The 12500-nt window shown below is 44.4% G+C and overlaps 1 protein-coding gene across 9 annotated transcripts in view; it reads right to left on the reverse strand.

Annotated features, from left to right (window-relative positions):
* LOC121856612 overlaps positions 1-12500 on the reverse strand; it is a 119129-nt gene that overhangs the window by 50886 nt on the left and 55743 nt on the right. The gene's annotated exons all lie outside the window — the stretch shown is intronic.

The raw sequence follows: 12500 nt of genomic DNA on the forward strand, positions 1-12500 counted from the left end.
ATACCAATGTGGCGGGGAACCCCAGAGATGCTGCAACGTCCCCACCTTACACACGTCATACGATTCACCTGATCGAGAAATTGATAAAGATACCGTAGAGTCTTGGTGTGAATTCGACGCCATTACGTAAATTTTTGTCAACCCTGATGAATGAGATACCGATTCTTATTCACGTTCGAGTCTCAGTGTACTATTTGACGCCATTGTTCACCTGAGACAATTAGATATGTTGTTACATCTTTAATTATTGGGAAAATTTTATGTAACCAGCTCTAAGAATTCATCTCACTGTTGTATATTAAGCAACCAAGTAAGATGTTGGGATCACCTGAAGAATCCCCACCCCCAGCTTATTTCAACTAAGATTAACTACCCGAACCTAACTTAACGCTAACCAAACACTTACCTTACCTCTAACACTAACCTAACGCTAACCAAACACAACCTACCCTAACACAGCCTCATCCCCCCAAATAGTGTTAGGTTAGTGTTTGCTTAGTGTTAGGTTCGGGTGGTAAATCTTAAGGTGAAATAAGGTGGGGTGGAAAATCTTGAGGTGTTGTCGTTACATCACCTGTAAAATTAGGAGCTTTTGATAATAATCTTTCCTTGTATCGTGTCGTGTCGTGTCGTGTCAATCAAGGTGTTGTCTCACTACTTCCGAGAAAACACAACAACACGGCTTATAAAAATGTATACACCCTTACCTTTAGGAGTTTAGTAGAGATCACGTGTATGTTTGTATGTCTACAGTAACATTGTCCTCATTAACTTGTAGGAAAACCTCACACGTCAACAAGGTCAGGTAAATAATACTGTTGTCATACATAATACAATCATACAGGGGGAACTCCACCAACAATCTTTAAGGTGGTGTGTATACATTTTTCTGAGACATCCTGTATCAATTGGGGAGATATCTGAGAATCGTGGTTTAGGAACGAGGGAGGTGGAAGGAGGGTATGTAGGGAGGAGGGGGAGGTGTAGGGAGGAGGGGGAGGTGTAGGGAGGGGGGTGTAGTGGATTCCTCCCCAACAAACGCTGTTTTCGTTTGTCGCTGAATAGCCGACCCTCTTCGAATTCCCCCAGCGTACGCCTCGTGGTCATGGTCGGCAACCAGCGCCGCCTAACATAGCGGAGGTCAACTATCAACCCACGCCTATCCCTGCTATATAAGACCTCACTTGGCCGTGACCTACCTCTTTCTACCTACAGCCACCAGCAAGCAACACCTCCTCCTCCTCCGCTCCTGCCTGGTGGCCCTCGCTCCCGCCGGCGACTATGCCGCCCTACAAGCTGCGTGTCCTCTGAGCACCCTAACCAACCAGCTCTCACTACACTCACGCTGCCACCCCCCAACACCAAGCTGCATTGTACATCCAATACAATATGTATACAGAGCACAATGTGAGTTTCCTTTCTCCAACCCATCCTGAGTGTGAACCAATATCTCATAACCCCACAGGGGATAGTGAGTCTTGCTACACTGTGAGGAGTTTGATGGTAGTGGATGGTGCTGTTGGGTAAATGTGGGTAGTTGTGATTGTGACGTGTTATTAAATACCAAAATAGGACGTGTTATTAAATCTGACGAGGACTCCACAAAACTACAGGAAGATCTAAAAATAATTTCGAATGGTCTGAAAATGGCAGATGAAATTCAATGTGGACAAATGTAAAGTACTCAGCATAGGAGATGTAAACAGGGAAACCAGATACCAGATGAACAACGATGCCATTGAGAAATCCGACTGCGAGAGAGATTTAGGAATAATGATAAGTAGGAACCTTAAGCCAAGTAAACAATGTGTATTTGCTCGAAACAAGGCTAATAAAGTACTTGGGTTCATACAAAGGAATGTTAGTTACAAGACTAGCGAGGTCATCCTAAAACTATATCTTGCGCTTGTGAGACCTCACTTGGATTACGCAGTTCAATTCTGGTCACCTTATTACAGAATGGATATAGAATCCTTGGAAAGAATTCAGAGGAGAATGACAAGGCTAATCCCGGGCATTAGGAACCTTGAGTACAGAGACAGGTTAAAGCATCTTAATTTGCACTCCCTCGAGAAACGTAGAGCGAGGGGCGACCTGATAGAGGTGTATAAATGGAAGTCAGCTGAACAAAGGGGACATTACAAAGGTACTCAAACTATCCAACCAGGAGCGAACTCGTAACAATGGTTTTAAATTAGACAAATTTAGATTTAGGCGCGAAATAGGTAAACACTGGTTTGGAAACAGAGTAGTGGATGAATGGAACAAGTTACCAAATATCATCATTAACTCGAATAAGCTGGATAGCTTCAAACATAGGTTGGATGCTCATATGAGCAATAGGGGTTGGGTGTAAATGGGGCTGCCCAGTATGGGCCAATAGGCCCGCTGCAGTTTCCTCCATTCTTATGTTCTTATGACAGTGGTGGATTACCCGGCTCTCTCACACACACACACTTCATATTTAGTCATCTGTGTGTGTGTGTGTGTGTGTGTGTGGCAGTAAACCCGCCGAGAGGGAGCGAGAAACGGGAGTACCTCTCAGGTAACTGGAGGTGTGATGGAGGTTGTGAGGGTGAAGGACGCGACCTCCAGCTTAGAACGGCAACCTGGAGGTCATCAACCCTCCCCCCTCTCCATCCCCCCTTTCCTCTCTTCCCCCACCTTTCCCTCCCTCCCTCCCTCACTCTCTCTCTCTCTCCCCTACCCCCCTCTCTCCACCCCCTCCTTCTCTCTTCACCCCCCCTCCTCTACCCTCCCAATCTCTTCCCCTACTTTCCATTCCTCCCCTTCTCTTGCCCTACCCCCCCCTCACTCCCCCTTCCATTTTTCCCCTCTAACCTAACCAAAACCAAACTCAACCTAGTAAGAATGCGCCCCCATTTGACCAACAACCGGAAGGATAATGCGTGTAAAATTAAATACGGGTCACATAACCTTGTCTGGCTGGAGGTGACCTTACTCTCAGTAGGCTAAACTCATATTTAATCTTGTTGATATAACCTCTTAATCTGCCGCTCCACTTCTCTACGTCAACATTAAAATTAATTTGTTTCTAAAAATAAAATATCCTTTATGTCTATCCATCGGTGACAAATACTAATTACATACATATTTTATATTAAGTGAATATAGTCCATTGAATCATGTTTGTGTTTACGATGTCAGCTTTTAGTTTCATTTTCCCTCGCAAATTGTCGAGATTTGCAGCTGGTGACTCTTGGCATCTACTGTATTTAGTGAAGTCACATGTAAACATAGTGACGTCATGTGTAAATAACCCAACCAAAGAAGAGTCCAGCAGAGATTGGGTATAAGTCAGGCGACAACCAGCACGACCCCTTGTGAGCGACCGAGAACGACACACACGCGCGCGTTGACACCACGACCACAAGAGAAAGCAGATGAGACGAACTAACAACACAACGACAAGGTTCTACAGAAGGAGACAAAAGAAGAAATATGAAACGACAACGAGACAGACGGTGACACACACGCTCTTAACTGGGACTTGTCTTCCTCAAGTAACGATAAGAAACAAAGGTCCTTATTATGACTGTTTATTGGCGGTACAGTCATGGTAAAGGTGATATACCCAGTCAAGGCGTGGCAGTAGTGGGGGGGGACAGGGGGGGTCAACTAATGTCTCATGGATTGCGCTTCGAGTCAAGTCATCCCTTGCAGTCAGTCAGTCGTCAAGTGTTCTCTTATAGTGAACTTTACGTCCTGGACACGAGACCATGTATAGTGTTTTGAGAGTCATGGTGAGCGAAGAGCAACATTTCTCCGGAAGTAATCGTGGCCTCGCGAGGTCCACAAAAAAATAATCCACATTCTAAAACATCAAGTGTAGCAAGTGTATAAAGGCCTCTTGTCTGGTGAACCTCGTCACCACCACCACCAGCCCCACCACCACCACTACCACCACCACCACCAGCACCACCACTACCACCACCATCATCGCCACCACTACCACCATCATTGCCACCACCACTACCACCACCATCATCGCCACCACCACCACCACCACCATCGTCGCCACCACTACTACCACCACCATCATCGCCACCACCACCACTACCATCGCCACCACCACCACTACCATCGCCACCACCACCAGCACCACCACCACCATCGCCAGGAATAGACATTGAAGGCCTCCGTGCCTTTCTCACAGACTATGAACTTGTTTTCAACAGATCAGGGCGGCCTCGTAGACAACAACATGACGCATATTTTGACTTGGTTTATCTATCTGCTGCTGGATGCGTCGTGGGCCTCACTAGCAGGAGTGGCTATTCAAGGAGGAGGTTCTTCAGTGGTGGAGGACGAGGAATTGTTGGAGGCCTAGAAGCACTGCTTGGGTCTCACCGTTGCGATTTTGTTTCTAAAATGTCTAAAACAACGCAAACCCTTTCTCCCTCTCTATCTCTCGGGAACCTTTATCTCTCAGTCTCACTATCTCTACGTCCTTGAGATATGTAAACATACTATTTATCTCTGTCTCTTTCTTTTTTCTTAATACTTCAGTTCCACATTAAGTTCATTTCTCTTTCTCTCTTCATCTCCCTTTCTCTCTCTCTGTGTCTCTTTGTGTGTGTGTGTGTGTGTGTGTGTGTGTGTGTGTGTGTGTGTGTGTGATCTTTTAACTATGTGTCAAACTTGAGTTGATGAAATATTTGTCCACGTGAGCCAGACATTACCTCAACAGACAGACACACAGTCAGCCCAGAGACAGAGAGTTAGTCAGTTCAGAGATAAACAGACAGACAGACAGACAACCCACAAACCGACAGTCAACCCTGAGACAGATAAACAGTCAGCCATACCCACAAAGATACAGTCAGTTAGCCCACAGACAGACATGCACACAAAAGACACTCAGCGCACACACACACACACCGAGACGAAAGGTCAACTACAGCCGGTAAGGTCAGCTGATTGACCTCCCCAGCGTACCCACTACCTGTTGACCCCAACACTTCAGGGACACTTTCTACCCCGAGGCCCATCCTGCTCCCTGCACTACTTGAGGGACACTTTCTCGAGATCCACTTTACTAGACACGCTAGACCTTAACACTTGACGGACACTTACTCGAGGTCCACTGAATCACAAACATCAGACCTTGACAAGTGCTTCGTTTGATGGTTCATTTCTTCAGCTCACTAAATGTTAAGGTTCATTTGATCAGAAAAGTCATGAGCCATTAACACAACAACCGAACCATCCCACTGAGACACAGATCAACTAGACTCATCACTTGAGCGAAAAAAGGCTTTGATGTGACGTCTGAATAGGTTAGGTTAGGACTTCACATTACTGAAAGAAAGTCTTCATGCACAGAGAGACAAATACAGAGACAAAACAGGCGAACAGACAGAGACCAATAGAGGTACACGACCATCATCCCTCCCGGAAGCTTCACGAGCGAAAGGATAAGACAAAAACATCTCCAGAGTTGATCTACTGAAAGGTTGGTCGCTGGTGCCCCGGGGGTCCTGTGTTGGTCTTACTTTCTGGCTCTACGACCTTGTGTGTGGGGGTCTCTCTCTCTCTCTCTCTTTCTGTTTCTCTGTCACTGTCTCTCACTCACATCCCCCCTCCTCTCTTCTCCGTGTTTTTTACAGAAAATTGATGACTGAATGACTGTGTGAAGTCCTGGTGACATTTGGTGCACCTGTTTCGTGACATCTTGTGGCATTCAAAGATGCGATAAAACAGACATACACAGGCTCAGATACACACACACAATTTTTTTTGCCAAGAGAGAGAGAGAGAGAGAGAGATAACCTAACCGAGCCCTAACCTAACCTGTCTATGGTGTGCAAGAAAGGTAGCTTCATATGGTATATCACAGAAAATCTGCCATGGCGTGACCGTGGAAGCGACCCTCCTTCCAATGGACAGTGAGAATCTCCTTCACAGGATTTCCAACACATCCAATGAAGCCCGCGTGGACGTCAGTGCTTGAGGCTGCACACAGGAGGGCGTATGCAAAGAGAATTCAGAACGTGGATCAAGGCAGCTTTACTCCTCTGGCGAGATGGGAACAAGTGCAAAATGCTTCTACGCAAGACTGGCCGAGGTGTTATCTGAACACAATTAGCAGCCCAGAAGTTACGTTGCAGCCCTGTCCTCTCGACTTATGTCTGCATTGCTTTGCCTCAGGGAACAATATCATCAGCCACTAAGCCAATAACAACAGACATGGACTATGTGGCAACAATCACTGAATGCCACATAGATCTGCGGCTTAACTAACTAAACTATTATGACAGTTGGTAATACAATGTGTGGAGAAGGTATGGCTATAAGCGGAGGTTGAAGTACAGTCTAATCTCTCACCATTTACCCATCAGTCACACTCACTTAAATTGATCAGAGTACAGACCTTGACAGTTTATTCTCGTGTTGAGAATATCAACATTTAAGGTGGAGTCTCTGTGAACCTTTAACGCCATTATTAAATTATGGTTTGCATTTTAGTTTAAGTTAAGTTTGTGTTGTCTTCAGTTAAGAAGTATATTTGCCTCATGAGCTTTTGTGAAAACTCAAACCTACTGAGGTTGCTTATTACTAATAATATTGGAACAGTGAAGTCAATTATAACTTTAAAAAAATAATGTTTTACGCTCATACAAGGTACCACTGATCTAGGTCAATGTAAGCGACATATTTTACCATTGTCTGTCTGTCTGTCTGTCTGTCTGTCACCTTTACCCTACCAGCCACTGATGTTTGAGGTACGTACACAAGTTCATACATGACACGCATACATATAAACATACAAACACACACACACACAAAATAGTCACACAAACACACTAAACATTTACACAATGCAAACACACACACACACGACCAAACAGGTGTTTTATAACAGACTTAATAATTAGTGCTGACTTTAAATATATAACGTAAAGTTTCTAAGGTGACATTGAAGATTTTAATAAATGTCACTTGCTCGACAGCTGCCTTTTTTGTACTAGTCTTGTTCATGACATTTTCAGGATATGTTTGTGGGGTTAAATATAGGTTTTGTACACACGTGTAGGTATGAATATACATACATACTGTATATAAACGCACATGAAGACCCTCAGATTCAAGTACAGTACGTGCGAAATTACACACACACACACACACATACACTCAATATTCCTTACTATAATATTTTCTACAGAGTTAACGATAATGCCACTAGTATAATATAAAATAATATATGTTAATAGGAGTGGCTAGGGGCGTGTCCCTTTACTGTTGTTTATAATATTGACGATATATTATTAGTGTGTGTGTGTGTGTGTGTGTGTGTGTGTGTGTGTGTAGAAGAGGACTATTTAACACGTGTTCATAACCCTCTGGACACTCGGCACAACACCCGACCTGTATTTGTGGTGGGTCACGTGACTGGCTGATTGGGTCGCGTGACTGGCTGATTGGGTCACGTGACTGGCTGATTGGGTCGCGTGACTGGCTGATTGGGTCAGGTGACTGGCTGATTGGGTCACGTGACTGGCTGATTGGGGTCACGTGACTGGCTGATTGGGTCACGTGACTGGCTGATTGGGTCACGTGACTGGCTGATTGGGGTCACGTGACTGGCTGATTGGGGTCACGTGACTGGCTGATGATTGGTGAACGATTCTCTTCATTATAAATAACATCAGAAAAACAACACCAAAATACAAAGAAAAAACAAGAGGTGCCAGAAAGTGTCATAATGGTGTCAGAAAGTGTCAATGGTGCCAGTGTGTGTCATACTGGTGCCAGAGAATGTCAATGGTGCCAGAGAGTGTCATACTGGTGCCAGAGAGTGTCATAATGGTGCCAGAAAGTGTCATAATGGTGCCAGAAAGTGTCATAATGGTGTCAGAAAGTGTCAATGGTGCCAGTGTGTGTCATACTGGTGCCAGAGAGGTCAATGGTGCCAGTGTGTGTCATACTGGTGCCAGAGAGTGTCAATGGTGCCAGAGAGTGTCAATGGTACCAGAGAATGTCATACTGGTGCCAGAGAGTGCATAATGGTGCCAGAGAGTGGGTAATGGTGCCAGAGAGTGTCAATGGTGCCAGAAGTGTCATAATGGTGCCAGAAAGTGTCATACTGGTGCCAGAGTGTCATAATGGTGCCAGAGTGTCATAATGGTGCCAGAAAGTGTCATAATGGTGCCAGAAAGTGCCATAATGGTGCCAGAGTGTCATAATGGCGCCAGAAAGTGTCATAATGGTGCCAGAGAGTGTCAATGGTGCCAGAGAGTGTCAATGGTGCCAGAAAGTGTCATAAGGTGCCAGATGTCAATGCCAGAAAGTGTCAATGGTGCCAGAGTGTCAATGGTGCCAGAAAGTGTCATAATGGTGCCAGAAAGTGTCAATGGTGCCAGAAAGTGTCATAATGGTGCCAGAAAGTGTCATAATGGTGCCAGAGTGTGTCAATGGTGCCAGAAAGTGTCATAATGGTGCCAGAAAGTGTCAATGGTGCCAGAAAGTGTTAATGGTGCGAGAGGTGTCAATGGTGCCAGAGAGTGTCAATGGTGCCAGAAAGTGTCAATGGTGCCAGAAAGTGTCATAATGGTGCCAGAGAGTGTCAATGGTGCCAGAGAGTGTCAATGGTGCCAGAGAATGTCGTAATAGTGCCATAAGTAACGAGAGAACATTGTCCACAACTGTGCAATGGCATCAAGCTCCCCGACCAATAAACAACATTGCTCCTCCTTCACCTAGCCTAAGTGTACCCGAGAACAATGTTACACCAAAACAACGAACCTCTAGGCAGTGTGGTGTGGGTCGGAAGGGTTGGTACCTCAGGTTATATTATTTACACCGACACTCAAATACATTTCAAGCTCTTAGTTCCAGTTTTTGTTCAAGATGTGAGCCAACGTGAGAAGTCTGTCTACTGCTTTGTTCAGCTCTGTACGTGTTGTGATTCATACTGTATGGATGGGGAAATATATTAAGAGATTATTTCCGTTTTCTTAAGTCCAATTAATCTAAGCTTAATTTTATATAACCCGGAGTTAAGTTACCCCTTAATCCACGGGAACCAAACTGACCTAATCTAACCTAACCAGACTATGACCTACTTTAGCCTAGCCAAACCTGACCTAACCTAACCTAACTTTGACCTACTTTAGCCTTGCCAAACCTGACCTAACCTAAACAGCTTCTAACCCAACTTAACCAAATATGAGCAAAAGAAATTAAAAATATACTACGCATTTATCTGTGAGGTCAATGCAGTTAAAATTCACCTCGTCTAGTTACAGGTTCTATTGCCTTCACCACGACTTAGTCTCTCTGGGTACAGGATGTAGACCAATTACAGGCCACAGGTTCAGAACAGGATATAGGTTCATTATGGACTCAATGTTCACTACAGGCTGCAGGAATAATACAGGTTAGAGGTTCAAGCTGTAGATTAATTAATTACAGGTTGGCGACTTATTACAGGTTTAGTTTAATACATACAAGCTACAGGTTCATTACAGGTTGTCTGTTCACTGAAATACAAGCTATGGATTCACTACAGGCCAAAGAACATCCTACATATCCATTTCAGACTGCAGGTTTATTACAGGTTATCAGTCCCACAAAGACACGTGTTGGTGCAGTATTACAGGTCGCCCGCAAGTGTACAAACAAAGGTATCAGGTTACAGGCCGTGGGTAAAGCAGAGTCAAACGGTACGATGAAGACTGCAGGTTTGTGAAGTAGGTTACAGTTTAAAGCGAGTCAGTGAGAGAGAAAGGTACAGGTCGACGATACAGGCTAGGGGGTACAAGGTAACTGACAGGTTAAAAGGGTACAGGCCGGATTAAAGGTGTACAGATAGGGGGTACAGGCCATGGGTACAGGCAGGTGTTACAGGCCAAGAATGCAAGCAGAGTTACAGGCCAAAGATACAGGCTATGGGTACAGGCCATGGATACAAACAGGGGTACAGGCCAAGGCAGGTTACAGATCCAGAAATTTGCAGGCTGAGGGACAGGACAAGTGTGAGAAGGTTAGGATATATGTAAAAGGAGAGAGAGAGAGAGAGAGAGAGAGAGAGAGAGAGAGAGAGAGAGATGAAGGACAGCAAGAAGCGATAGGTGAAAAGTGAAGGTCGATGAACAATTTTTATTAGAAGAAGAATGATGAACTTTACCCGGGATATCCGCACTCACTACACCACAATTACCTTAAACGTTACCCTAAAAATTACTTTAAACGTTACCCTAAAAATTGCCTAAAATTAGCTAAATATTTACCTTAAATGTTACATTACACCTAAACTACCTTAAATATTACCTTAAAATTACCCTAAATATAGTGCCTTAAATGTTACCCTAAATTATTATATTACCTTAAAAATTACCCGAAATATAAAATATCTTTAAAAAGAACTTTAAATAGTATCCTAACCTAAATTAACTTAAATATTACCTTGAATGTTACTTAAAGCCGAAAATTTCCTTAAATATTACCTTAAATATTAATTATTTTAAATATTGTCTTATACGTCATCTTAAAACATTATCTTAACTATTATCCTAAATATTATCCAAAACCTAAATTACCTTAAACATAACCACCCCCAAATATTAAAATTTACCTTAAAATCTTTCGTAAAATTAATTACTTTAAAATATAAAATACCATAAAAATAATATAACAGACAAAAAACAAATTATATCCAAAAAATTTAGCAAAGAAACAATAATATATTTTTAATTACCTTTTAGTCTAATGTAAGAAAATAATGTAATCCTGGACAGCTAACCTCATGTACAAGGTCCCATTCTATTTTCTGTTTACATAAGAAGTGATTTTCGTAGAAGTGTGACGTCATGTAGCATTCTAAGAGGGAGGTTTCGAAACTCTTAGATAGATAGATGGATGGATGGATGGATGGATGGATGGATGGATGGATGGATGGATTGATGGAGATAGATACTTATTCAGTCAAATAGTGAAGGAACACACCATCTCGACCCTTCAGTACACACACATACACAGTTTACATAATGTTCTGTAGTTGTCGAAGGTAAAAAAAACATATATTGCCGAGGTAAAAAGTTCACAAGAAGGTGATGAAAGTATAGTCCTTACCCCCAGGAGCCTGTAAATGTCACAGTTGAATTATCATGGGCTGCCTTGTCTGCCTGTCTGCCTGCCTGCCTCCCTCTTGTCTGCCTGGCGTCCTCTGAATTCCACTGTCACTTTGTCTTACCAAACACACAAGCGCCACAGTCCTCTTTTGGGTATAAACTATTTTCTAGCACAACCAGCACAGACCATATCACTATTATCTGCCACAATATTGCACTTTCACTGACACTTTTAAGGAGGAGCTTCCTGTGAGGGCCTCAGCTGACGACCCCGAGCCTGACTGACTGACACAAGACCTTCGGGGACACTCACTCAAAACCTTCCTTCCACTAGTCAGGGATTTCCAGGAATTTGCACAGTGAGGCAAAAGGACTCTTCAAGAAAGTCCTTTCGTAACGTAATCTCCGAGGGGCTCCGCGTGCCACGACCCGTACAGTAGGAGAACGAGTAGTGAGTGAGCCTAGGAGGACGAGGTCGTGGTGGTGGTGGTGATGGTGGGAGGGAGTAACGAGAGAGGAAGTTTAGGGACACTGGATGGATAGAGCCGACTGTGGCAGCGGCCGCCTGGTGCTCAGCCCTGCCCCCGGCCACCACACACCACACACTAACTTGGCCGACGATTATATTCGCGGCCAACCCACCCACCACCACCCGCCATCACACCTCTCCCTCAACTATCTCCACTTCTTACTTTTCTGCCTCGAGTTGTACCTCGGTGACTGAGGGAGAGACACACCTTGATGCCTCAGGGGAACATCTCAGGGTAGGGGGATAAGTTTCAAGATGGGTACAACAGTAAGAGAAGTGCTCCATCTTGTGCGGTACCACTTGGTGGGTGTTACGGCGCGGTAAGGGCGATACACACACTCTAAAGGAGCCAGTTCTCGCCCCTCTCGCACCGCCCACTGCCGCCTCTTGCACACACACAAACACACACACACACCTCACACCGGAAAGTGAAGTTCGTGAGTCGCCGCAGCGACTGTGATGCTTACGAACTGGAAATGGCAGACCGCTACCGCTGCTGCTGTTAATGCTGCCGGTGCTGTAGCTGTAACCGCTGCTGCTGGTGTTACTGCTGCTGCTCTTGTTGATGTTTGCTGTTGGTGTTAATGCTGCTGCCGCAACTGCTTTATTTTGGCGCTGAACAGTTGATGTTAACTCACAGCTGTCACTTTCTGTGACTGTTGCCGTGAGTATTACAGCTGCTGTTACTAGTGCACGTGCTGTGTTGTCTGCTGGTAATGGCGCACGTGTTGATCTCTCTCTCTCTCTCTCTCTCTCTCTCTCTCTCTCTCTCTCTCTCTCTCACACAGAAAGATAGAAGGGGACAAAGAAACAAAAACCAGGAAAATAAACCTAAAACTAAATCCCCCCAATAGACACATTTCCCGCCCCTGCCTTAC

The sequence above is a fragment of the Homarus americanus genome, unplaced genomic scaffold, assembly GCF_018991925.1.
Source record: "Homarus americanus isolate GMGI-L3 unplaced genomic scaffold, GMGI_Hamer_2.0 scaffold26591, whole genome shotgun sequence".
Classification (NCBI taxonomy): domain Eukaryota; kingdom Metazoa; phylum Arthropoda; class Malacostraca; order Decapoda; family Nephropidae; genus Homarus; species Homarus americanus.